This window comes from Anguilla rostrata, chromosome 7, assembly GCF_018555375.3.
Source record: "Anguilla rostrata isolate EN2019 chromosome 7, ASM1855537v3, whole genome shotgun sequence".
NCBI classification, from domain to species: domain Eukaryota; kingdom Metazoa; phylum Chordata; class Actinopteri; order Anguilliformes; family Anguillidae; genus Anguilla; species Anguilla rostrata.
Genome location: NC_057939.1, coordinates 46725997 through 46749368, shown reverse-complemented (window position 1 = coordinate 46749368; position 23372 = coordinate 46725997). Strand labels below are relative to the sequence as shown.

General features: G+C 46.9%; 1 protein-coding gene across 3 annotated transcripts in view; it reads right to left on the bottom strand.

The window, feature by feature from the left end:
* Positions 1-23372, bottom strand: part of dbx2 (developing brain homeobox 2) — a 98819-nt gene that overhangs the window by 50244 nt on the left and 25203 nt on the right. The window lies entirely within an intron of this gene.

Here is a 23372-nt window from a genome sequence, read left to right as displayed (position 1 = left end):
TCACTCTGGTTTTAATTAAGATGAGGCAAAAAAAAAAATATTCAAACAATTCAGCACAGAACTGCAGTGTCGCTCACCCCTAGTCATCAATCCACGGGCAGACCTGGACGACATGAGTTTCGATCAACAAACAGCCGAGCGCGTGCGCGACACACGCGGCGCGGTGCGCGCTATCGTTCCCCCGCCTCACCATACGTCCCGCCAAAGAACCGCTGCGTGGCCACGCGCCTGACATCGCTCTGACCCGGCTTTCAAACGGCCCGTCCTCTTATCGCTCAGCGATGTTTAACGCTCAAATAAAAACGCAGCAGCGGTTCAGAGCCGGGGCTAGCCGGAGGAGGATGTGAGGTTTTAACTCGTGTTTGGATAACCGAGGATGGAGGTCAGAGGTCGTGAGTCACCCCGGGACACCCCCCAGGGTTAGCTGGTCTGACACAGGCGAGAGCTTGAGAAGTGCTTCCAGAATCTTTCAGGTGTACTTCCAAAAAAAAAAAAAAAAAAGAATTGAACTGAACTTTGACCTGACCATGCCAGCTGACACAATGTGACTGGCAACCCGACTGGGTGGTGAATAAGTTTCTGTATCATCCCCCAAAAAGAGAGGGGTTTTAGTTGGACGGCATTATACGTGCCTCACAAAGGACTCTGTTGATTGTCCACCTGCACTTAGCCTGTGCATGTGATCTGTCCATGAAGAGTGCTTCTCTGGTGCACTGACCAGGGTTGCCAGATACTTGGGAGTTATTCCCCCAAAATGTAAAAAAAATAAAATAAATACATTGCTCACACAGAAACCCTTTCACAAATTTTTCAAATGCCTCCATCTGCTGAGGGAAAAGACGCGGGGGCTGGTGGTTTTTTCGCGATTCAGAGGAGAAATCATGCTTTTCTGCACTCTGCCGAACAGACGAAGGACAAACAGCGCACGCAGTCCAAAAAAAAGAAACAGAAATAATATAAACCTTTTTTGGTGCTTTTTTTTCTCCCCCCGCAAGCTGACTGAGGAGCGAGGCTTTAAGAGACGGTAATGGAATGAATTTTTGCAAGCGGAGCAAAAAAAAAAACACACATAATGGAACGGGCCGGGGCTGCCTTTTCAATTTTCCTTCAGCTGGACCGGCGGGTAGAATGTTCCGCACCGAGGCCAGCGGCAGCAGGGAGGATAAATAAAGCCGGCCTGAGAACGGCGGGGTACGGCAGAGTGTGTGTGTGCGTGCGTGTGTGTGTGTGTGTGCGTGTGCGTGCGTCTGTGATGTGTGTAGCAGACCCAGACTGCTTTGAACGGGCCATTGAAGCCAAACCAGGCTGAGATTTTAGTGTAGGTGTCTCTTCCTTCTCCGCCGTTGTGAAAACATTGTGAATGAGCTCCGAGCTAGGGATCGCTCCGCCGCCGAGCCTCCTGGCCAGCCACAGGGTGCTATTTTTAGGCCCGGCGCTGCTATTCTGGAATTCTGTGCTTGCTGGCTGACTGACTGACTGACTGACTGACTGACTGACTGAGTGACTGAATGACTGACTGGCTGAGTGACTGAATGACTGGCTGGCTGGCTGACTGAGTGAGTGACTGACTGACTGGCTGAGTGACTGAATGACTGAGTGACTGAGTGACTGAATGACTGACTGAGTGACTGAATGACTGACTGGCTGAGTGACTGAGTGACTGAGTGACTGAGTGACTGAGTGACTGAGTGACTGAATGACTGACTGGCTGGCTGGCTGACTGGCCGATTGAGTGACTGACTGGCTGACTGACTGAGTGACTGGCTGGCTGGCTGGCTGACTGGCTGGCTGGCTGGCTGACTGACTGGCTGACTGGCTAGCTAGCTGACTGATTGGCAGTTTGGCTGGCTGGCCGGTCTTGTGGGCGTCTGGCCTGTGTTACAACCAGGACAAAACGAAAGCATGTGGGCACAAACTGATCACACCCACTCACTGCTAAACCAGAGCCAGACGAGCGAGTGTGTGAGCGTGTGCACGTAGGCATGTGTGTGTGTGTGTGTGTGTGTGTGTGTGTGCGCGTGCGTGCGCCTGTGCATGTGCATTTTCAATGACTGTTTTTATTATGCCTACGCTATAGAGGAATAAAGAATGTGTGTTCTGAAATGGAAAACACAGAACTATAAGTAAAGATGGAGTGACAGATGATGTCAGATTTTCCACTGTTAGAAGCAGGGACTTAATGTTGCTCATGGAGCTAAACCTCACGTTATGAATACGTTTTTTTTAAAAAGGAAATGAACCATCAAATTCTTTAAGAGCTCTGCAGTGGATGAATACAGCGAATGAATGCAACGTGGTAAATGATTTCTTTATGAAGATCTTTAATTAATTAAATCATAGACTCACAGGGGAAATCAGAGTTGGGCCCAAAATGCTGAGAGAGAGAGACAGACAGACAGATTCTTTATTTTCCTCCGAGTGTAAATTCACAGTCAGTCAGTACACGTATGCATGCACAAAGCCCAAAGTAATATTTGGGCATGTAGTTCACATCATACACGCATTCAGCAAGAGTTCAGTCAGGAGACAAAACAAAATAAGCCAAACGTGAACACTAATAAGATCAATTTAAAGACACGTCTGCAGAGATGCTCGCAGTCACGTTAAAGCAAGAGTCTAAACGGTCAAGAGGAAGAAAAAGAGAGAGAGAGAGACACAGAGAGATGGAGAGAGGGAAAGAGGGGGAGGGAGGGAGAGAGAGAGAGAGAGAGAGAGAGAGAGAGAGAGAGAGAGAGAGACAGACAGACGGACGGAGGAAAGAGGAGGGAGAGAGAGAGAGGAGGGGGAGAGAGAGAGAAGGGGGGAGGGAGAGAGAGGCGTTGTGCTCAGTCCCGGGACTCTATCCCAGCCGCAGCTCGGCCGCAGGGTTCAGGAACGCTGGTTTTGCCTCGTCCTTCAATTTAGTTTTGTTTTCTTTTTTCCCCCTCTTTCTTTCTTTTTCTTTCTTTCTTCCCTTTCAGCAGAAACGCAGAGAAAACCCGCCGCCCCGCTCGGCCAAGCCGGCCCGCGTTTCTCCGGTTTCCACTCCCGTCCGCCGCCTCACGCTGCCTCTCTCTCCGAACGCGCGTTTCTGCGACCAAAGGCCCCTCCCTCCTCCTCCTCCTCCTCCTCCCTCCCTGCATCCCTTTCATTCCTCTCTGATTTTCTCCTCCTTCACACTAACGCTCGACATCAAACGTAAGGGAGAAAACATTTACTCAAGGCCTTTAGCTGAATAAAAAGATGTGGTCAGTTGATGGATTTCTGGCGCACTGAGTGCGGCTCATTGTTTAAATGACATTGAGACGTAATGGGGCGCAAGACATGCTGGCACTTTACTTAGCGAGCGCTGACACACAGACCCACACACACACGCACGCACGCAGACACACACACACATACACAACTACACACATGTAAGCACGCACGCACACACACACACACTCACACATACAAACACATGCACGCACGCACACACACACACTCACTCATACACACACAAGCATGCACGTACGCACGCGCACACACACCCACTTAAATACACATACTCACTCACACCCACACACATGCACACGCACATGCATGCGCACTCACACACACACACACACACACACGCATACACACATATGCACGCGCACACCACACTCATACATACACCGCACCCACGCAGGCAAGTTTCACTAGACATATGAGCCACACACACAGAGTGCACACAACGTCCATAACCTCGCCATAACTCACGGGCATTGTCTACCGTGTGGGGAGCGTGTCCGGGCTCACACAGTCCAGAGATATGAATGTGCACACTGTACTCCTCAGGACACGCCCATTACTCTCCCCCTCGCTCGCTCTCTCTCTCCGTCTTTCTCACGCTCCACCATTTCGGCACAATGCCCGGTGTCACCATCCACCGGCGCCAGGGGGGGCTGGGGGGGCGGGGGGGGCCCGGGATCCGCGCGTGTTTCAAAGTGACATCATCTAGATTTATGGCCTGGGGGAGAAGTAAGGCCAGCAGGGAGGGTCCCCCTCCATTGATCAATTTCATCTCTAATGTATAACCCCCCCCAGTCCCATTTCCTTCCTCCTCCTTGGTGTGGGTGTCCTTTCACCTGTGGAGGGGTGGAGGTGGGTGGGGGGGTCAAAAGAAAGGCCCTGTCTCATCCATGAACACCTAAGACTAATAGAGTCTGGGTTCAGGACAAAGAAAGATGGCTATTAATTACAGACAGGGGCGTCTGTGGGAAACAAAAAAAATTTGTATGGACTGAGAACATAAGAAGGCCATTGGGCTGGATTCAATCAATGCTTAATCCTTAACTTTCACCTCTCGTTTAAATGCACGTTTCTCAAGCTTTGGTAGCCATTCGTCTACTTCGCAAACGGTTTGGGCCAGTCCAGCGGTCGCCAAAATCAACGCGTCTGCAAAGAAAAAAAACACAACGGGTGCTCGGGTTCCCCTGGGATCAAAAAATGTAAGGGTGAATGTGGATGGGGTCCGGGGCCGAGAATCTGCCGTGTGGTGCGGGGCGGGGCGGGGCGGGGCGGGGCAGGCAGGGGCCGCGGTTCCCAGGGTGGTCCTCGCAAGCCGGCGGTGAATAGCATCGCATTCCCATTAGCGAAACCCGAGGCCGTAGAGTCATCATAAAACAGCGTGTCACGCTGGGTAATGGAGTGTTAACTACCGAAGCAACAACCCCCGCAGCCCCCCCCCCACCCCCAGCACCCCCCACCCCACCCGCCAGTTCTTCACCCCACCGCACTTCCCCCCCCCGACCAACGTTCGCCAGACTCCGAGGATGACATCAGGTTCCACGAATTAGACAAGAATGTGATTTGGCTAAAAACCAGACTAACCAGGTAAACAAAGGAAGAACAAAGCAGCCTGGGGATAATTTGTCACTCTCAAGAGAGCAGGGGAGGGATTATTAAGTCTGTTGTGGGGCAAAAAAAAAACAAGAAGAAGGATCAGCGTATTTATTAGTTTAATTTAAATAAGAGACACTCTTCGCAGACAGATATCGGGTATCCGGTGTCCCCCGAAGCGGAGGGGGGACGCCAGGCGCTGGGGTAGGGTTTCAAACAATAGCGACCGTTCCTCAGCTCCCGTCAGGCTCCGTTTCAAACACGCCCGAGCTGACAGCTGCCAGCGCATACCTCTTCACTTTCACAGATAATATCTTAACGAGCGCTTTCAGTCGGAGAGAGGGCTGCTCGGAGAAAGTCATTTCTTAATGTCAACAAGTAAATTCCCTTTCACCCCTCCCACTAAATATTTGCTTTCATGACTGGGGGACCATCTGTACCAATTATTATTATTATATATATATATATTTTTTTTTTTGCTCTCTGTCTCCAGTAATGAAACCTTGAAGGAAAATAAATAAATGAGGAGACGCGCCTTTGAAAATGGATCCACCCCATCAGCCGACTCGCAAAACCCGTTGCCCCCACTGTCCGTAGCCCCCCCCCACCCCCCTAAAAAATAGGGTGCACAGTGCACCTCCCACCCGTAGAACGTAGAAGAAAGGAAGGTTTGGGGAAGACGAGGAGAGAGGTGTCATGGGGCCCCATTTTCAATAAAATATTTTTTTTGAGGTCAACATAATGACAAGGTTAGAGAGACCTTATCGCAACTAATATAATGTGAGCTTCTCTTTTTTTTTGAGTCCCATCACAAAGTCTTTTTTTGGTTTTTTGGGGGGGGAGGGTCTGCCTCTCTTTGGTTTCTCTTTTTCATCTGGTTTGGTTGTTTTTATATTTGGTTATATTATATTGTTTAGTTATATTGTGTCTATGGTCAAAAGGTCCATCAGGAATACATTGGCAAAAGCTCAGTGTAAAATTAACTTAGACAGAATACTTTAAACTCTAATAGAGCGCACATTTCCCCTATTTACCTCATATGAACATTATTACGACTACTGTTAGAGTTGATTTAACAAAAAGCAACACAAAGGGAAAAGGGGGAGGGGGTTTTAAGGAGGGTAAACAGAAGACAGGTGGGAAGTAGCCGCGGGGGTGGGGGGGGGGGGCACAGGGGCGTTTCATCTTGTTTCCGTACAGATGAAGGACATTAGCAGCTTCAAACAATTTAAGTGCCACTGGCAATGGGGTTGGGGGGGATGGGGTTCGAATGAGGGGGGCGCAGGGGAGTTACAGAGCATCTCTCAAGTTTCAAGGAGTGTAGGGGAAGCGGAGGGGGTGGAGGTGGGGGAGGGGGAGGGGGAGGGGGTTCACGGTCAAGTCACAGTGGCCCTCAGGATTCTCACGCAACCTCCGGGTCCAGGCTGTGTCACTGCACCCAACCAACAGAGCCGTGAGGCTCGCCCGGGCCTTTCCATACACCCAAAGCCTGCAGCACAGCCCTAACGCCAAGCGGATCCCAAACACAGCTCCACTTCCCTCCAAACCAGGATGATAAAACAATACAGCGGTATTACACAGCAGGGCCAGTGTTAATATAACCCTAACACTGTTTATATCAGACAATGATGGGGTCACATGTACTCAGTCCTGATTTAACACCGTGTCAGAATCCTTTAAAAATAAATTAATGAAACATAAATGCATAAAAAACTACATTTGTGCATTTGTATTGTAATATGTATGCCTTTCCGACCATTTGAACTCTAAAATGCAGACGGTTAGGTTCCTGGCATCGGTCGGATTGATTAGTCGTGCCTGGCCTCGTTTCGCTGCACTGTGGCAGCTGCATAAACACCTGGACGGTCCCGTTGCTCAGCGCGGCGATCGCTCAGAGGGGCCGAGGGTGATTTATCAGGCGGGCGTCGAAGCCCGGGCGAGGCCGAGATGTTAAAACACGCACAGGCACCAACGCGCCGCCCCCCCCCCCCCCCCGGCTTATCAAGAGGTACAGCACCCTCCTGACATTCGTTTAGTCCCGGGCTGGTCTCGGAGGATCGCAGTTGTAGTTGCATGTGGTCCGGAACATTCCAAGAAGGAACGAAGCAACAGCCAGTCATAGTCAATCACGGATTTTGGGCCCCGGAGCTGGGAGACCGCAAATCTCGACACCCTTCCAAACCCGAGACACGATCGCAGTCCATCTTTCAGAGCCTTTCCACGAAGCCAATTCCTCTATCCTGGAAACGCCAGGACGTTATGCCCCGAGAAGAAATCATTATTTTCAACACGCTCATCCGTTTTTTTTTGAGCGGTTAAATATGGATCGTATGAGTGTCTGACAGTCCGTGTGGACAGATTAGCACTGAGAAGTAAATTCCATCGCAATAAAGTCAGCTCAGGAAATGGATCAAAATTCACATTAATTGAAAAGCCTCATAAAACAAGATGGCCATTTTTCGCTACATGACATGAATTTCATTTAATTTCCTGAACTTACAGAATTACGCGCACGCACACACACACACGCACATCACCATATCACAGTATACTGTAACTCTAGACACCACCTGACTTGTCACAAATGGCATTAATGCTGCAATGGCAATTCATAAAGTCCTAGATTTACCGCCTTTGATTGACAACCTTGAAAGTATCCCGGTAATAACAGACGCTCAGTTTTTTTTTTTTTTTTGCCAGGGCCTTTTTTTTCCTCCCTTTTCAGTCAGCACAAACGCTCCATTGAAGAAAAAAAAAACCATAAAACTTACTCAACTGTTTCCATCTGGGCTTATCACACAGACAGGGAATCTACCGCAGAGCAAAGGCAACACTGTCCACCGTTCGGCGTGCCGTGACATCATCAAACAGGAATTAAAACAAAGGCCCTGCGCTCCGCCGTAGACCCAACACGACTTCTCGAAGGGCGGGAAGAGCGGCCGGGTAAACACCGCGGCCGGTAATGCGTCCGGGCGACCGAAATTCCTCGCCCCCCACACAAAGGAACCTCTGGACCTTCACAAGGGATGACCTTAAACGCCAGGCCGGCAGGTCGCCCCGGTCAATCGGTCACCTCCGCATTCCTCGCATTCCGCCCCCCCACCCCCCGCCCCCAATCAAAGGGGTCACGCTGACCACACGCGGTCAAAGCTTCGCTCGTGCTCTGGGATTTAAGTTATCGAGTTATCGGGAGGTGGGTCCTTGTATTAGGGAAGGGGGGGGTCTGTTCCAGGGGGGGTCCTCAGACCCTGGTCGCGTATTCCTCTAATCCCCACCTCTGCCAGCTGTTAAAATTCACTTTCATGTTTTATTTACGAGGCAGCATATCCCATTACCCACTCCTTCACCCTCATAATTACACCCAAAAACAGGCAAACTGACTCCACTGTCACTCTTACACGCAGTTATATTCATACCTGCTCAGACACACACCACATAACTGCAAAGCATAATAATTACAATAATTTTACAGAACATAAAATTTTACTTTGCTCCCTCTAGTTGAACTTTCCTGCTGAATTTTCCGACACTCTATTTAGATCTACAAAGTCCCTGTTAATTGGTGCTCATTCGTCAATGAACCAAAGGAACCCAGCACGCTATATACACTGTTGGGATGACGGTACCCTGGATGTTCAGCTGGCAGTCTGTGAGACAGCCTGAAACTGCTTCAACACGCATGTGTGTGTGCTGCTGTCAGACTAGGAAGATGTTCGTCCTCTGAATCATCGAGGTGAATCAGAAAGCACAACAGCTCAGTACGAGTGTGTCAATGACTCTTTGATGTATTTCTTCCCTTCTCTGAGGGTAATGTCGGTGTTATGTGTGGCCCTCGATGGCGACCTGTGATTTTAGTCAGGGCCCAGCTTGTTTAACACGCGAACTTCATCACCGTCCCGGGCAGATAAAGGGTTAAACCTTGGCTGACCCGCACAGAACAGTAATTTATTCCGCAGTGTCGACTCCCCCTGATTTCTTATCCCTGAGTCATAACATTCATAAAGGAGGCGGGATGATCCCCCCCCCACCCCTACCCCCCCCTTAGGTCTCCTGCTCAGTTCGCCTACGTCTCTCCAGTGAACCCCTGACTCCCCCACCTAAACTCTCCTCTGAACCCTCCCCATCCAAACTTGTGAAACTGAGAGGTCACCATAGCTCTCCCTCTGAGCCAGCAGAAGAGGTACATATATCACAGTGGGAGCTGGGGAATGGCATATTGGAGTGAGCTCTCTCTCGGGCAATTATCTTCTTTTTTTAAGAGCGCAAGATCCTATACATAAACAAGATGGTAAACTTGAAATTGTAAATGTTTCTAAGCTCTCTCTCCTTAGCAGACCTCCTGGGTCAAATAATTATTTGAAACAGTTGCATTAATTCCTCCAGATTACAGATTATTTTAACAGAAACATCTCTTTTCACAAATATTCAGAACAGAATTGTTCCATTACAAGATTTTATATTTTGCTTAGCATCACGTACAGAATTTTTATAGTATCTTATACTACGTATCTTTCATCTTGTAAGTTGACACATCTTACATGGCAACAACTACTGTGTCTACTCAGTTCTGCACACTATGTTCCCCTTTTAGACCCACGTCAACGCTTACATCTGAATTAACACCAGTAATATGAACATTCGTGAAGGGCTGTGACCTCGGTCAATACCTGTAGAAACAGTGATTCTGTGGTCGCGTCCCACCTCCTCATGGATACCCATGAACTGCAAAAACCGAAAAATCACATTACGTCCAAAACTTAGGAATTCCTTAGGAACCAAAATAAGCACTTTAGCTTAGCACTACACTCCAATCCTCCATTTGAGTTTGAGATCGCAATATTAGAATAGGAGGAGAGGACAGGGTTCAAACAGGTTACTCTATAGTAACCAGACGGTTACTTTAGTAACTGTGGTACAATGCTATGGAATTTAGAGAGAGGAACATGCTTTCTGACCATAATCACTGTTCTCAAAACAACTGTGTGAGCATAGTAACATCATGCTAATGTGGTAAATGTTGATCTACCATCTGAAAGTCACAGTAATGTAAACAGTGTTATGTTTACAGTCGTTAATCTTACCTACTCTCTTTTTTAGCATGCTGTTTCCCCCCTTTTACTCTAGAACAACATTATGGCAAGATACAGTCAAGGACTTATCTATAAAGCTGTTGGTAAAAATATGTTTCATGACGCCGGGTATGTAATGGATATTTGGTTCAGGCAGACCAGCCCACGGATCCAAAATAAGCAGCAGGATTGAAAAAATACGGCTTGCATGAACATTTATTTCATACGTCACCATTACCTAATGAGTCCTGTATGCTTACGGCAGTCATATGACATCTTGCCATGTAAATGGTTTTGTCTTTCCGTGCAGAGAACACTTTATAAATAGGCTGTGGTTGGACAACAAGCATAAGGTAAGCTGCGCTTGGCAGTCTAGTGCCACGGTAACAACTCTGAGGTTGCAGGTTCAAATCCCATATGCAGGATTGCCTTTGAACCTGCGGAAAAGGGTTGTTTACTGGGATTGTTTCAGCAAATTTGCCTTTGTAAAAAGCGGTTTCCCTGGAATGCCATCTCCTAAGAAAATAAATATGATAAGTAATAATAAAGATGTTTCGTGCGAGCGCCTGAGAACACGAAAGCAGAAAGACAGACGTGTTGGGCTGTTACTGACGGCCAGCTATTCGCCCCCGGGTTCAGCGCGTACCGCCGGTCTACCTGCGGGAGGGGCTCCTGAAAGGTGTGTCTCCGGGGGGGGGGGGGGAGGTCTGTCGTCACCTGCGCCGCTACAGGTGAGGCTGCCAGCGATGCGATCGCTCAGACGTGGGCCGCCCCGCCCACGCGGGCGCTGACAGACGAATCCCGGAGCTCAAAAACACTGGCGGGGAACACCAGGAGAGCCTCGTTAACAACAACAACAACGAGGGGCACGCAAGCCGCCATTTTCCTGTTCATGCCCGCTGCATTAATCACACCACGAGGAGGGAAAAAAATTCCATTTACTAACCCATTCTGTTCCCGTCCACCATTCAGTTGTAGTACAATGGTTAGATGGTTAGGGAACTGGACATAAGGTTGCAGGTTTCAATCCCAGACAGTGCATTACCATTGAACCCTTTAGCAAGGTGCATAACCTGAACTTTTTCCAGCTGTATAAATAGATTGTATGCTTTTAAAAATGCCAGGTAAGTTGCTTTAGGAAAGAGCATTTGCAAAATTCATATGTAAAAAATGCCCATCCATTCAATTATGTAGTTAATTATTTTTACATTTCCTCTAATACACATAGATTTTTGCATTGTGTGTGAGTACCCCAACTGATAACAAGAACAATATGCTTTTTTTGCATGTAGCAAGACGTACATACAGACAGTTCAAAGAACTGGAGAAAAGACATTTATTTTCAAGGGAACGGGTCACGCTGGGCAAGAGGAAGACCGGAGGTGTTTGAGTGCACGAGCCAGCCCAGAAAAATCCCAGACCCACATGTGGCCCAGCGAAGGCAGCCAATCACAGGCCAGCCTGTACGTCACCCCATATGGTACGCACGAACTCGCACGCAACCCTCTGCTGCTCTGCTATACCGCCAACAGCACTGTGATTAAGTGAGTTTTACATTCATTTTGGCCGCAGACTGAACGTCCCCCAAAGCCTGACCAGATTTCAGTTTGAGTTCATAATTCTGACCAAAAAAAATTTAAAGAGTATGAATGTGCAGACACAACATTGAGTAATAATGCTAAACACTATCAGTAGCAATGCTAACACATTGACAGTATCTGTATCTGTTCAACCAGTCTGTATATGTATTTGGAACGGGTTGTGGTATCTGTATATAATGTATAACAGTGTGTTTCCTAACATGGTATCAGGTTTGGATACGACCCTAAAGCAATATAAAAAAGTATATAGAATTTCATTTCAGTTCTTATGTCCTGTTTTGCCCTTGCTTGTTAATGGTGGTCATCCCAGGTCCCCGGGCCTTCACAGATAAATCTGCGCTCTCCCACGCTAAATGGCGTTCATCGTCTGAATGAGGCCTCTGTTCAGCCACACGTGACGAAACGAGGAACGTGCGAGTGTGTTTAACCCTCAACGAGTATGTGATTAGAATGTCCTGAAGTGAACATTCTACCGATGATGTAACGATCAGTACAGGTAATTGAACTACTGGCAATTGAGTTCTAGAACTCTCACTTGAAATTGTGAAAAAAAAAAATTAATAAAAATAATAATAATCCAAAACACCTACTCTTCAAAGGGTTAACGGTCCTGGCATCCAATTGGCGGCCCAAAAACCCTGGTTCTGTCTGGCTTCCCCATAGGAAAACAAAGCCCAGACATCCCAGTGTGGGAGCAGTGAAAAGCTCCCTCAAATAAATAAATCCCAATAAATCCCAGCCTTACCACTTACAGTCTCTGGGAATATCTCTGTATCTCTCCTGTCTTTGCAGTAATAATGCCAGTGTGTAATTTATGAGCGTGTCTCCACACCGATGTGCGTGCGTGCGCGTATGCATGTGTGTGTGTGTGTGTGCGCGAGTGTGTGTGTGTGTGTGTGCGAGTGCGTGTGTAGATCTTGTGCTGTCAGTACTGCACAAAGCAAATACATGGAATATATGGTAGAAATCACATGTTTCAGGCTGGTACTTCTGAAACAGAGAAAAGTCCACATTAAAAAAAAAAAACAGGCGAGGCGTGTGATGCTATGCTGCTTATCCTTCGGGCAGCCGGCTGTCGATCCGTAAGCCATTAGCGCCCTAGCGCTCTCTCAGCTGTGGTGCCTGCTCTACCTTCCCTGCTTTCAGCCCGTCTGAATAAAAAATACAAAGAGGGCAGACTGTCCCAAAATCCCTTTCATATAAAAAAAAAAAACTAAACGAATGAAAAAAGTAACATGCATGCACAGACCCACGAGCAAGCGAAAGCTGACATGTTTGATAAACACACCGCAGTCACAGAGCCCTTTTCACACCACGCACTTTGAGTTATGATACCACTGATGTATGAGAAGGAAACAGCGTGGGGGGGGCAGCCTGGGGGGCAGGAAAGGAATGCATTTTTCATTGGCCTGGCGTGCCCGTGCTGGCCGTGCTTATGAGGCCTACGGGCCTCAGACGAAAATTACAGCCTTGCGTTATGGGCCCGAGTATTGACCCTGGAGGAACCAATATTGCAAAAAAAGTCCTGTCTGTCACCTGGAGCTCTGCTTTCCGCATTACACGTAAGTTCCTGCTCTACATGTGAGTTCCTGCTCAGATCAGCAATACATCAGTGATATTTACACCATTGCGTTATGTTGTGGTCCGTATCAATAAATTAATCAATCTTTGTTTTACAAATGCATTATCATTACGCAACATTTTCCAGTCAACAGTTTTCCGGAAGCAATAAAAAAAAACCAGCAAGACCCCTCAGTGAGCCCATTGTAAAAATGAAAAAAACAGTCAAATTTGTCCAGATACTGAGGTCCGTGATCGGTAACTGAATTTATCCATTGAAAAATAATTTCAGAATAAGATGGGTGAGTTGCAGTTAATGTAATTAATTCAACTGGAATTGATCCCATCTCTGTAATAAATCTGAAAGTTAATCCTTTATTTTAGTATAGCATAACTTCCAAACAGATTGCCACACAGCATCTCATGATGAATGTTTTCCAGAGGGAATCAAAAAATCAAAAATAAACAGCCAATTTGTAAACAACCAGAAAAGCATTCCACAGCCCTTTAAGAGGTGATCAATCAAGCTGAGCTCCTGGAAAAAGCCATTTAAGAGGCCAGTGAATAAGAGATTTATTTCAGTATCCCAAGGTGCTGATATTCATTCACAGTCTGAGAGAGTCACACTCTGGGGCCATTATCACCCACCCAGCAGCACTTTCCTGCTTCTCGTAATTACACATCCTGGGTTCCTTAAGTGGCTGTGATGTCATTCCCTCCAATTAAGAAGTCTTCAGACTCACCCCGTATCAAATCTGTGACCAGGGGCACATTTCCACTATAACAGAAGTCTATAAAAAGAAGTTTGAAAGTTAGGGATTTCTGGGTACAGTGTCACTCACCGTGACTGAACGTACAAGAACTCAAGGAATCCGGACCAAATGTGCGATTGTTTTCGGTCACGAGGGCACTAGTGCTCCTGAAACCGATGCTGATAAAATTGGTGGAGTTCAGCCTAGATTTCTACAGTCACTGTGTTGTACAAGCGGGCTTTCATTACGCTTAATAAGCACGCTGCAACCTAACATTTAGCATTTAGACATGCTCTGACACAGCATTTAGCCACCAAACACATACTTTGTGCAAACCAATCATGCTTTTTGGCCTACTCTGTATGTATTTCCAATATTAGAGCAATATTATGAACAGTGTTTTAAAAAAAAAAATTTTTAAACAGAAATTTTAAAAAATATATACATTACTGACACAAAGTTTTTGAGACAATGCTTATAAAAAGAAAAACACAGTTCTAAAAAAATCTGTTTTGATAAAAATATATATTTTTGTGTAAAATGATGGTATACGCATATTTTGTCACTGTATACACAGAGCTGCGTAGTTGCTGTATATGCTGAGTGCACTTCATGTGCCTCAGACAGACCACAGGTGTCCAATCCACCAGAGGTGGCGCTGTGCACAGCAAGACAGGAACAGTCTGCAGATTGCAAACCTTTGTCCCTGGTCATCACTACAGCCAATAAACATGCAGCAGCCTGCCTGGCTGGCACTGGATTGGAGAATAAACCCCAGGTGGTGTCACTACACTCTAAACCAGGGATTTAACAGGAAGCACCATTTGACAATCTGAAAACACACAGAAATGGAATGCCTTCAGGCGTTTACATAACTGCTTTACAAACAGACATGCGTTCCGTGACTCCAAAATAAATCCGCTTTGCCCCCATCGCTGTAACTCATCTAATCACCCCATCAGATCTGGCTTCCACTGCCCTCACGAATGGTTTGTTCCGCTGGATTTTTTTCCACCCAATTACACTGTGCAGTTCGTCTCATTGCAATTCCCCCACATTGGTGTCAGCTGGCAGCCCTGCCCCTTCCCCAAACCCCAAAATTCCCCTCCACCCCTATGGCTTCCCATTGGACCCGTGTCACGCAACTAGGAGAGGAGGCTGGGAGAAAGGCCAACACACCAAATATCAGAGCCATCATAAAACATCCTCCGCTTCCATCTATCCACCCCCAAGGGTCCAGCCAATCACAGGACTCTCTCAGCTGCCAACCACCTGTGGTCTGGACTCCCCCTATGTTGCGCATTGGTCTCCATGGCAACCTCACCCAGCGTACCACAGGTCAGCTCCGCAGAGGGAGGGTGGTGGTGCTCACGGTCGTTTTGTGAGTAATTACCCAGAGTTCCTCAGCTGCGGCAGGCCGAGGCGCTCTGGCGGAATCACCCGCAGTGTAAAAACCCACCTGGGCTCGTCTCGAATTCTGGAGCGCACCCCCCCCCCACTGCTCTGAGTTACGCACTGGATTAAATGCACACTGCGCTGTGTCACGCTGCACGGACACACCCACACCCACACACACACACACACACTCTCCCTGGGTTCAGCCTCCCTGCAGCTTCTCCATTGATACTCTCACTGATCCCCCTATACTATACTGGGCCACATGCAGGGTTTCCAGGTGCTTAAATGGACACGCTCACACGTCCGTGCAATAGACCTATGACATCACTCTGAACACTGCCATGGCTATTTCTTTTGTAAGACACACAAAAAAGACATTTGCCGTTTCCTTTAGTAAGTCCCACAATTGTCTTGATCATTGTACTTCCCAGTTTTCCTTCCCTCTTAAAATTGCAAAGAATGAGAGAAAGAGAGAGAAAGGGAGAAAGAGATTGATGAAAGAGGTATAAATCATAATCCAGAAAGCTAGGTGACATTTACACTACAGTGATCCTACTTCACGTCACACCAGATGTTCGGATTCACCAAGTGGATTCACATTCTGGCTGTGTTCTCTATTCACAGCTTCAGGAAGCAGAAGGCACAAAAACCAAATAAAAGATTTTTTGGAGGTTTTTGTCTCTGCTAATTATGACTCGCTGTGTCTTGCCAGCCCGTGAAATCAGTGCTGCAGTTTATTATTTATAATACACTTCCCCATTGCTTTATGAACCATCGCTAATCACAAGAGAAACATGTATGACCATTCTTGCAAATGTGCACCACGCAATGGAGAATATAATATTCTAAGAGCCAAATTCAATTGCATTTACTCTAAGCCAAATACGAGGGAGCTGAGCAACGACAAAATGAAGTTCCAACACGCAGATAATGACTGAATGCTTTTTTGCTGAGATTTCCTACTTCACTGACCACAGAACATTAGCAGTTCTGGGTATTTGAATGGATGTTCAAAGAGAGGTTTGTTCTGTCTTCAGCATATTATGGGGTTCAGGCTGGGTCTTGCCCAATTTTTCAATTTCCCGTTTCTCTGTAAAGTGTCTTTGTGACAGTGTCTCTGACATTATGCTTTGGAGGCATGAAAACCTGGCTTGGCTAGCTGTGCAAAGAACAGACAAGTCCAGCTCTCAGATATGGACTGTGGGATGTGAACGAACCAAAATTGAACGTTATTAATGTTTACTTTCTAGACTTCAGTCCTTTCCACCATTTCTTCTCCTTCTATTTATCTGCTTTGTTCTCATTCCTATCAAATTTCTTGGGAGTTACAGCTTCTGTGGTGGGTGGGACCCCTTGAATAGCACTGAACACGATTGATACAATAACTGAGGATTTCCTGTTCTCACGAGATCTGTGTTTCTACTATGAGTGCCCCATCACCTTTTCCTTTTGTTTTTGTGTGTGCGTGATTCAGAGTAAGTGTGTGAAAGTGCACACACACAAACACAGACTACAAAAGACTGTTGGGTTACTTGCGGTGCCCATTGAGATTAAAGTGCACTAGTTCAGGATCTCTTGCTGTCACAGTGGAGTATCGGTAAGTATACACACAGTCCGAACGTACAGTTTATATTTGAATGACATACACAACACAACAACATGAGCACAATCTGGGGGTTGTTATTATAGTTGAGTATGTGACTTGAGGATATGATTTCAGGGTGTGTTTCAGGGTGTGGTTTATCGATATTGATGCTCACCGCATGTACTAAAAACCCACAGGAATTGTCTGTGGCGTTCAGGAACTTCTCTTCTGGTCTGAATGGGGAACTGCTAATTTTGGAGGAGTACAGTTACCTTTACTGTCCTTAACCTCATTGACCTTAAGTTCAGTGGACAGCAGTGATGGACAGGTCAGAGGACAAATCATGACTTGTAGTCTGATTAAATGGGTGTGGTTTTGGTGATTTATGACAAGCATTGAAAGTAACATGGGGGATGTAGCAGGGGAAGTAAACCAGAATAAAAAGGTTTTTTGTGGCTACTACAATGTGAGTTTGAATAGGGGGGGGGGAGGTCAGCACAGGGAACAGACAATGAAATCTCCAACATGAGGCCCTTACACACACAGCACAGACAGACACATGGGTGTGCACACGCACCTATACGCAGACACAGGCTCACACACGGTATTTACATGGCGCACATATACAGGCACAAATGCGCACTTTTGCCCTGGGCTTTTGCTATGTAGTAAACGCATGGGTAGCGAGTAGCAGGACCCCCTGATAACTGAGGAAAGGCAGCTGGGCGCCAGGTGGGCTGAAGCTACGGCGTTTGCAGGTCACCAGACACCGACCGGTCAGCCATCTTGGCTCTCGGCCGGTTTACAACCTCTCCGTGAGGAGAACCTTCACCTCCAGCCAGACCGCCTCCCTCTCAGAGATAACTACATACGACTGCTGTTAAAAAGAAGTTTTAACCTCAAAAGCGAATGAGGGAGCCGTTGGCTGTATCGCTAACGGTGTCTGGGCCTGGAACTTGACATCACGAGAGAGAGATTTGGGTCTCCGTCGGTCACACGTGCCGGGTCGGCAGTTGCACAACAGAGAAAAGCTTTGCGTCGGAATCACTCGCGTCTGACCCCGCCGTGAGCATGCCGCGGCTTTTCGGCTTTAGCCGACATCGGATTCACTCGTGTGCGTCAGGACCTCGTGAAACCCATATACATTTCCAGAGAGCCAAAGGGCATCTTCCAGAACCGCAATTCTGTGTATAAGACCAAACTGATCTCTGTGCTGTTTGTGGTGTAAAGCCTATTTCATGTACTGGAAAAAGCACAAAGTGCCAGAGCGTGTAACACACAGTAGTGTTGAACAGTAAGCAAGAGTAACAGATGGCAGCTTCAGGGAGCATCACCTCTATCTGACCCTTGACACACATCACGCTTATGGCATACATCCATTGATAATTCATAAACTAATCCCCTACTGAAACACGACCTTTGGACAGCCAAGCCCCCTCCTCCTCCTTGTCTTCCATCTCGTTATAAAATGGAGAAAACCCCAATAAAAATGTCATCGTTATGGAGGGGATCAGAGCAGGTTTTTCCACACGTTGCTTGGAGATTTTTTCAGAAAGTCGTGTCAAGTCAGTACAGAGCAGCAGAAAATATCAGTATAAATAGATTCAATGACAGGCTGTAAGAACTAAAGTACATAGGCATATTTTATTATGGAAACTGACCATTCAACCCATCCTAGCCTGTCATTTCGTGTACAGTCTAGAGCTGACATCTCAAATTCCAGTCCCGAACGGCCGCAGTGTCTGTAGGCTTATCTCCAGGCCTAGAGGGCCACAGAGCCTACAGGTCGAACTCCAGTCTTAGAGGACCGCAGTACCTGCAGGTTTCACTGGAAGACAGGTATGTGGGCTCTTTAGCCAATTGATGACTTACATACGTAGTGCACATAAGTGCTGAAGATTGACATCCCAGGTCTAAAATGCAGCAATGCAGTCAGACCTTAGCACACTTAGCATTTGTGCAGCAGCCTGCGAGTCTTGTCAAAAACCAGATGTAAATATTACAATAAACAATATCTGCACTCATACAGTTTCATATTACCCTGAGGCTTTTCCTAGCTTCATATTTTAGCACTTGCCAATCACATAGCTGCTGCTCCCTAACTTAGCAGCCTGGTGGCTACAGGAACAGAAAGAGGTTTATAGCAGTTATACACCGAAAACTGGGAATTCTACACCGAGGAGCAGATGGTGGAAACAGGAATTCCAGCTTTTCATTGGCTGAGTACAGCTAAAGCTACCTGGTGAATGGAACGGCATGTGGAATTCAAATACTGTGCACAAGGTCTAAATCTCCTCTGGGAAAAATCAACGGTTACTGCTACAATCTGCTTCTAGCACAGCATAAGTACTTCACACTGGTGCAAAGACGATGGGGTGACCCCTTTAACAACTCTAAATCAGTTGAGTTGAGGCAGACAGGCAAGCTGTGTTCACATATACATTTAGCCATTTAGCATGCACTCTTATCCAGAGCGACTTACAAGAGTGCATTAAGTGTACAATTGATATTTGGTATTAAGCAGAGGCTGTTATCCAGAATAACTTACAAAGTAGCACAGCATCAAGAGTGAACATTTAACACTGTCAAGGTCAATGAATAGCCACAATTTCAGTGCCATGAAACAAGAATGCCATTAAGGAACAGACCACAGAAGCTTACATATACGCCTAGTACAAAGCAAAGGCCAGAGCATACATCCAACACTGGAGTCCAAGCGTGAGTGCGTGCTGGACAAGCGATAAGTGATGGTATTAGTCAGAACATGATCCCACGGCAGAAGGTTAAGTGTTATAGTGGGGGGAAAAGTTGGAAACTGAGGATGTAGTACTTGAAGTATCAAATTGGCTTGAGAATATCGTGTTAGAGGTGGTACAGGACAGGAAAGGGTAGTAAACCTCTGACTGATTCAGGTTGAAGAGTTCAGCGTAAGTCAGAACGAGATGTGAAGTAAACAAGTGTTTTTCCGTCTGAGCTGGACGATAGGGGCTTGGCTGTCCTGACTGGGGCAGGAAACTCAACACGGGGGGGGGGGGGGGGATTGGGCGCTAGAGTACAGAAGTTCTCCTTTAAATGCATCAGTCCGCATCTTTATGACCCCCCCCCCCCAAAAGTGTGTTTATGGGAAAGAAAAAAGTCACCTCAGGTGATCTAGTCAGTTCCCGTTAGGAAGGCGGAAAAAAAATTAAACAATTTTTTTTTTTTAACCGCTAGCAGCGGCTCCATTGGTCTCCATTTACATCTGCTCTGGTATCACTCAGCAGATCAAGCTTCATCCCGTCTTCACTGTGGGTTTGCTGCCATCCAGGAATGGCAGGTATGCAGGAGACTCATCCTGCCGTAACAGATAGGGTCGGGACGCGGAGGGGGCGGGAGTCACGAATTCGGGAGGGGTGGCGGTCCAGATGTCCCTCAGTTCTATTCGAGCAGAGAGGCCCACCCCTGGTCCCCACCTGGCACCTGTGCAGAGCGCCACATCCCGGCTAGAAAAACTGGCGCAATCCCATTCCTCCCTCCCCCCCCCCCCCCCACCGCCAAAAAACCCTCAAGTGGATGAAACCGTATATTACAGAGAGCAGAATGTGGTAAATTCCGGGAAAAACTGCACCCGTCAACCCCCGCCCCCCCGAGGCGAAACCGTGCCCCCCCTTCAACTCGACGTTCCAGGCAACCCACAGACACACCTGCGCCTTTGTTGCGGGCGGCGCTCTCTGCAGTCCCATCGCCCACGGTTACGCATAACTCAGATTTTGATGAAAAAGCGCACGGGCGCACTCAAACCCCGCCCCCTCGCAGTGCCAACGTGTGAAAGTTTTTGAGGGTGGGGTGATGTCGAGACCGGCGGCAGTCTGCTGAGGAAGCGTGTCAGGAGTTTTTTGTTTTCGCCTCGCCGGCTCGCGTTCCCTCCGTCACGGGAGGGGCATGCGTCTGGAGCGCACGGAACGACCCGGCGTCCTTCATCCGGAGGAATTCTGCTCATTCCGACCCCGGCTCAAGTGGGGAATGGTTGGAATAGCTGTAAGCCCCGAGCAAGCACCAGAGAGAAAACACACGCAAACACACAACCACACACACACAAACAGCTGGGAATCCTCACGGACAACTCCGGCCTAATAGCGAGTCCACCGGTGGGGAAGGAAGGAAGAGAGAAAAAAAAAAGCCAAGCTAAACAAATTAACCCGACTAACTCCCCTTTGCTTTTTGGTTCATAAATGCAGGTGCTCGTTCTCCGCATCTGGAAAAAAAGGCCTTATGGAACCATCGGCGCGTTGGGGACGAGCACGAGGAGTCACAGTGTGGAGATTCTGCCGTAGAACAAAGGGCATTCTGGGAGAGGGCATCAGGGCTCGGTCCTGCTGACATCATCTGTCTGTCGCCGTGGCAAACTTAAAAATTTCCAGTCCTCCAGCACGGTGCAGTTTTGGCTGCTGGAAAGGCACCAGGAGCAGCATGCTGCATCCTGGGTGTCCCAGGCACACCCAGGTTTTAAGTGGTACACCCATGTTTGCAATTTCTCCAGTAGACCCAAGATTGCAACCCTGGTGGCACCATACTGCAGAAAGGATTCCATAAGAGGTGACTTTTGTTAGCCTCTTTATTTGATATTACTTTGATATTACGATTGTCCAAAAATACAGGGGGTGTCATTTAGCAAGACCATTTATTAAAACTCCTCCAAAGTTAAAGCTAAATATCACCTTTTATTCCATGTTTAACTCAAAAAAATGTTTTACAGGTTACAGGTGTGTTTATAATGAGCTCTGTAGTGTATGGGGGAATCAAACATTTACACGGCTGGGGGTTCTAATCTACATTCTACGGTTTTATCTGTAATCACTGCACACATGCACACTTTCACAGTTATTCATCTCCATAACTGCAGTGTCTTAACACAAAAAAACCACAAATGTTGGTGCCTGATGGAAACTATTTTGTGCTCTATTGGACAAGTATAAACTCTGTTCTCGTTGTAGAACTGATAGCAATTTCTTTGGTATTCCAACACTTTTTAGTAGGTCTGGGCAGGTCTGAAAACTCCAGGGATTGGCTTTTATCCTACCAACAACTCAAATCCTACTATTTTACATTTGGCAGGCCCATAAAATTCTCTCTATAATTTATGATGCAAATGTAACCGCTCCTGGCATGACCAATATCCATGTCCAGTTACTATTCTGGAGTTGACGTTTGTTTGGTCGGCACAGCACACATTAACTCGAGCCATTCAAAGTTCAACATAGAGAAAGGCAAGTCAGAGAGTTTTCTGGGGATACAGTTTTGCTCAATGTCATTCACCCACTGTAACCATTTTCCACATAAAGACATTTTTAAAAATGAATCCTAAAGCGGTTCGTTTAGAGAAGAATCCATGGCAACCAGACCAGTTCTCCCTCTCTCTCTCTCTCTCTCCATACCACACATAAAAACCTAGAGCATTTTGGTCACCTGCATATAGCTTAAGGTAAGCTCTGAGCCCAGACAAGGTGACTGATTAACTGGGAGCTCCGGGTTCGAGTGTTCACATTTCGTACTCTGGCTGTGTCCTCGCGCTACCCCTGGAGCCCAAAAAAAAATAAAAAATTTAACTGCTGGCACCGTCCTCTGGCTCTCCGGGCTGAGCAACCGCCACTGTCAGGGGAATTAGCATAGCCTGTTATTAGATACCATGGCATGAACACACGCTAAGTGCTGCATTATGCCCGCATTTGGCAGAAACGTTAGTGTAACGGGCACAAGGACGCAAGCGAGAGAACAGAATGTGGCACCAGACCAGCCGTGCCACAGACACAGCACTGACTGCGCTTTACTGAGGTCTGTGGAGCAGCGCAACAGACAGGCTACCAGCTTGTTCTTCTCGTATGCTTTTATGTTGCATTGTCTAAAACTAAAAGTGTTGCCCTTCTTGGCCTGGTCTCTCTTGTAAAAAGAGATTGTAATCTCATTGTAATCTCTGACCTGGTTAAAAAAGGTTAAATAGAAAAAGTAAATACAGGACACATTTAACACAGCACTGACTGCACATTACTGAAACCAGTGGTTCAGAGTAACAGAACAGCTTCAACATATGAACAGTACAGCAGATATTGCCCATAAGTGTGGCCTCCGGTTATGTCATAATTTAACATTTTTAAAGCCATCCCTCAATCATTTAGGTGAACCCCACTTAAACGTCCCTTTTTAAAGGAAGACCGGGGCAGGAGGTTATTGAAGTGACGTCAAGAACTCACCAAGCTAAAAATAATAATAAAAACTGAACCTACAACTTCGGAGTTGCAAGCCCACTACCCTAGTCTCTGTGCCTCATTTTGCTTGTATCACACGCTGCATCTGCCAGATTTATTGAAACGCTAATTTCACGAGGGATTGGAAGCGTAAATGCGGTTGTGCATATTTCTTTCCTGAGTAAAACCATTAATTATTGGCCAGCTGAAAGAATGTTCAGTGACGTTCGAGCTACAGCGTGGACACTTTGATGTGGTATTTTATCCCCATTAAATGTCACTATCTGTATATTTCCCTTCCACTCCACATTTCAAAATTTACCATTTTTTGTAGTTTTTTCAAA